This window comes from Arachis ipaensis, chromosome B06 (assembly GCF_000816755.2).
Source record: "Arachis ipaensis cultivar K30076 chromosome B06, Araip1.1, whole genome shotgun sequence".
Taxonomy (NCBI): domain Eukaryota; kingdom Viridiplantae; phylum Streptophyta; class Magnoliopsida; order Fabales; family Fabaceae; genus Arachis; species Arachis ipaensis.
Window position 1 is genome coordinate 128,784,259 of NC_029790.2, and position 5,804 is coordinate 128,790,062.

Here is a 5,804-nt window from a genome sequence, read left to right on the forward strand (position 1 = left end):
TGATAGAACCTTTTCTAATTCCTCTGAATTCAATTACTAATATTTATTTATCATGGTTAGACTGTCGACTGTAAATCTCGGAAGTGAACCACTCTTGCAGACTCAGGGAAGCTCCACATGGTCTGTAAATGCCCAAGACAATACCAAGTAAATTGGTTCGTTGCACTCTTTAATTTCGGTTCGGTGGTTTCTAAAAATGAATTTCATGTGTTTCTAGACCTCTGCTTTTAATCTTGGTTTCTATTTTTAATTTGTTATCTTTTTTTTAGGACAAATACCCCAGAAACCACAGTAAAATATTTTAGAAAAAAGAAAATCCATCCAAGAAAGACTTTTAAAAGTCCACCAGTATAAGTTAAAAATATTTATGTTACTCTTTTAGATTTAGGTAATTAATTTTTGTTTAATTAATCACACGTAAAATGTGTTTAAATGTCACTAGCGCTACACCTGATTCTGAGCTACAAATCATTGAGGTTCGATAAGAAACTCGTTCTGAACCTTTGGAAATGTGAGTTTTTGACTGTGCAGCTTCCCGTTTCTTAGAACAAATTCTAATTATTCAACATTAACTTCTTCCTTGTTTACATTCCTTAGAAATCCTCTTGCATTGTCTTTTCCAAGTTCTCTTCAGGAAGAGTTGATCAATGATGACTTTATCTATGTCCCTTCAGAAAGTCAAACACAACAAACCTCTGATGAAGAGTAAGTTTATAAATATTTATTCACCATATGAATCTTGTTCGGTTCAGTGGGCTCATAAAATACTTTTTATTATTTTTAATAGAATATGATAATAGTTTGGGATCATTATTGAACTGCTTCCTCTTTAATGCAGCAGCCCTTGGGAACCACAACAGCAGCCGAGCAAAGAACCACCGGCACAACAAACTGAACAACAAAAGCAGATTGCTGAGGAATCTTCACCAAGGAATACAGAGCCAGAACCTTCAATTAATGTGTAAGTTTTAATTAATATCATTTTTATTATCTTTGGTCTAGCTGGTAATTAAAATTCTTTTTATTAGAATATGCTAACTCCTTCAAGAGCTTATATGGCACATTCATGGGAGGGATGTGTATCAAACCACCAAATCCCAATTCTTAGACAATGACTTTTTTTTCATTGCTCGTGTTTTAGAACTTATCATGAAGGAGTTTTATCGAGCATCTCAAATCATGAGTTTTCTGTAAACAAACGAGAATCATATAAATAAACTATATTTATACAAGCTGGTCTAAGAAATATGCTCTTACATTATATTTTGGTGTTGCGGGATTCTTGTTTGCCATTTTTACTGTAAGGAATGAAAAATAAGGTTAATAGATAACAACACCACCAGTTACACTTGAATTCACTTGATATACACCAAAATACCAGCCATATACACCTCTATTATTTTTTAGATTACATGACATAATATGAGCTCAAAATGATATTCAGGTCAACTAAACATGCATAAAATGACACTAGAAGCTAAAGGACAATATTCTGTTTCTAGTTACACCAAGGATACGACTACAGAACCAGTTACACTCGAAATCACTTGATATACACCGAAATACCAGCCATATACACCTCTATTATTTTTTTGATTACATGACATAATATGAGTTCAAAATGATATTCAAGTCAACCAAACATGCATAAAATGACACCAGAAGCACAAGGACAATATTCTGTTTCTAGTTACACCAAGGATACGACTACAACACCAGTTACACTCAAATTCACTTGATATACACCGAAATACCAACCATATACACCTCTATTATTTTTTTGATTACATGACATAATATGAGTTCAAAATAATATTCAAGTCAACCAAACATGTATAAAATGATACCAGAAGCATAAGAATAATATTCAAGAACAACAGCATTAGTTACACGCAAATTTACTTGAAATACAGCGAAAGTTTCTATTTATACAAACTCAATTCCTAGAGACAAAACTCAGTTCAAACATGCAAACATGCTCAAAAACACATGAAAATACACATTAAACTATACGCGAAACAGTACGTAAAACAGTTATCACCGATTGAACAATATGATGAGAATAGTAATAACAATAATATGTATTTTAAACCAAGAACACATAATGAATCTACTTAATAAATAGAAGTATGACTATCTAGTGTTTTGCGATCGAAATGAAAAAGACAAAAGTGAAAAACTGGACGATTAGTAAAACAATACCTTGAATAATTTTTTGTCTTTTGTTTATGTGCTTTTTTATGGAGATTTTGAACTTCTCTTGTAGATTTTCTTAATTTTTTGCAACGATTTTAACAGTTTTTTGAGAGATTTCGAGCGTCGTTTGAATCTTCAAGGTTAGTGTTTTGATCGAGAAAAAAAAAACTGTCTTTCATAATCTAAACGCGCTATTGAAACGGTTGAGTGAGTGTGTATTTACACACACATTAATGTGAGAATTGTTTTTGTTGAACTTAAGCTAACTTATATTAACTTGTAAGTTTTTTTTTTGGTGACTGAAATAAACTAAAGAAAGAAAAACAAAACAAATGATCTGCTTAAATAGAAGGATAGTCCTTTTTAAGACTACTTTTAAACTCCTCCCAAGGTGAAGGAAGCTCTACATGAGAAAGTTGTAACTTCATCGCCATCTTTGCCATAGTATCTGCCACCGTGTTTGCATCTCTCATAATCAAACGAAAGTCAACACGCCAATTCTAATACATGATATCTCTTATTTTGAGCACCAATGGATCAATAAATCCAAAACCATCTTGGTGATTAGTAACAAGATTAAATGCTTCCACACAATCCGTCTTACAAATAACATCTCGTTGACCTACATCTCAAGCTAAGAGATATCCTTTCCAAATAGTAAACAATTCCCCTTGAAGAATACTATTACTCTCAATCATTCCCAAACACCCCCTTTGCCAACTCCCATTACAATCTCTAATGACACAAGCAAAACCAACACTATCACCCGAACCAAGATAACTAGCATCACAATTAATCTTGAAAGTACCAATGGATGGGGATTCCAAAAACCATTTAGAGTAGAGGGAAGGGACATACGTTGTAATTCAAAAATATTCCTAAGCTCCTTTTCTGAAGTTAATGCCAGACAAATTAAATCACTTTTTCCGGAGGTCAAGTTTCATGAGGATTAAAGATGTCATTATTCCTTGCTCGCCATATCCACCAAGTCCCGAAAAGAACTTGAACGGATGCTATCTGCTATGATACAAGAACCAGTTCTTCAAATCCAAAGGATGACAAGAAATATCCAACCTATGCCATACAAGCTGAGCTTCTGGGCAATCCCAAATACAATGTAAAACCGATTCCTGGTTAGAAATACATTTTGGGCACCTATCCGATGACGACATCCCTCTTCTAAAGCGAAAACTTACAGTAGGAAGAGCCTCCTTAAGACACAACCAAGCCAAAAACTTGTGCTTTTCCAGAACAAGCTGACGCCAAAGCCAAAGCCAATTCTCCCACTCCTCCCAACCAAAAAGCTTCTTACACAACCATAAGTAACCATTGTGTGAGTCATAGACTTTGGCAGCAGACCCAAACCAATACCAACCCACTTTCGGACCTGCTTGTACATCTGGATTGTAAGAGAGAATATTACCTTTCAGATTTTGAGATAAAGGAGAATAAAGAGTATCCAAATTCCACCTACCAACCGACCAAATATCATGTATCCGGAGATTCGAATCAGAAATGTGAACATAATACATATCGTTAGATAACCGTCCTTCTCTCCTCCAGTTAGAAAACCAAAAATTCTGGTTCAAATCCCCAATACACCAAGCAAACCCATCCTTCAACACTTTCCAAACCTTGCAAAGACTCCTCCAAATGTGAGAGCCCTTGTTCTTAGGACAACTAAAACAGTTATATAGAGATGATCGGTATTTGGCATCCAACAATTAGACCCATAACTTGTTTGGCTGCTGGAAAAAAGTCAAAATTAGCTTCCCAAGAAGAGCAATATTCACACAATAAGGATCTCTAATTCCCAAACCTCCATATATTTTTAGAGTAACCAGTACCTTCCAACTAACAAGATTCAATCATCTTCTATCAACTTGTCCTTTCCAAAGAAAATTCCTCATCATAGACTCCAATTTACTAATGATTCCTTTGGAAAAAATAGAGACCTGCATCTGGTACGTGGGAATAGCGGCTGCAACAGAATTAATCAAGCAGAGTCTACCAGCCCGATTGAGTAATTAAATTCCCTTTTCACCTTGCTAGTCTACTTGAATCTTATCCAGGACACCATTGAAAGCTGAACGGGTCACCCTAGAATGGCTGAAAGTAACTCCAAGATACTTGCCGTCATGGACAAATCTGATAGAGTATACCCCAGTGAAAACCTCTTTCCTTGTTGCAGAGACATTCTTGGAGCAAAGCGCTTTAGACTTCTCCACATTAATCTTCATCCCAGATGCTTTGCAAAAAGTCTCTAAAACCAACATCACATTTTGCACTTGTCTCTTTGTAGCTTTACAGAATAGAAGCAAGTCATCCGCAAACATTAAGTGGGATATTCTTGGTCCCCCTCTAAAAACAACAACTGACTCCCACAAGCCCAAATCAACCTGATAACTAATAAAGCATGCCAATCGCTCCATACGCAATACAAAAGGATAGGGTGACATAGGATCTCCTTGTCTAAGACCCCGGCTAGGAGTAAAACCATTCAGACGATTCCCATTCCAAAGAATAGATAAGAAGGAAGCAGTGACACAATTCATAATCAAATTAATTGTAGGAATAAAAAAACCAAAGTTCTTAACTCTTAAGGGTATGAGCTAAAAACATCCAGTTTGTCAGAAGCTTTCTCTAGATCAATTTTAAAGGCTAGTGTACCTTTTTTTGATTTAGTCTTTTTTATAAAGTGAAAAACTTCTTGAGCAATAATGATGTTGTCAGGAGTTTCTCATTTCAAAATAAATTCTCTTTGAAGCGGGCTAATAATCCCCACAAAATAAGAACTGAACCTATTAACAAGGACCTTCGTAATAATCTTGTAAACTACGTTGTAAAAAAGTTTATATATGTAATGGTACTGAAAACATAAATACTTAAAAAAGTCCTAAAGTGGGACAGGACGATAAGACTTGGTGAGGCACCGACCCAGGGCTTACATCGGACGTTCATCAACATAATTGTAATCAATTTTTTAAGTCTTAATCTACAAATTAATTTCTTCATAAATGACAAAAGGGAGAGCTAACTAGTAACTAATCTATCCGCCCGTCCTATCACTTCAAGTTGAAAATCATTGTAACCAAATGTGTCACGTGTCTAAAATATGAGAAATTTATTAAGTAGCATTTGGAAGAAACACAAAATAAAAAAACTAAAATAGAGAGATAAATGCTGAAAAATAAAGAGTGAAATAAGTTTTAATATTGTATTTAATATAAAGCGAAAGATAGAGATTGAAATAAGAATGAATTTATAATTTAATTTGTACAAAAAATAAAGTTAAAATTAATTAATTGAAATAGGAGTATTTTAAGTATAAAATGTTATTAAAGTTTTAGTCTCTATTCTAAAAAACTCAGTCTCCTGTATTTTTACTTTTTAGAGGTACTTAAATACTTAAATTTTAAAAATAGAGACTGAAATTTTAATACAAGTCTTTAAGCCAACAAATATGATATTGAGTCCCAATCCTTCAATCTCTGTCCCATTACCTCAAAACAAACGCTACCTTATACATGAAAAACATTAAAGTTTTAATTAACTATTTTTTAATTATTTTTCTAATTTTTAAATAAAAAGGTTTAAATCTGAATTTT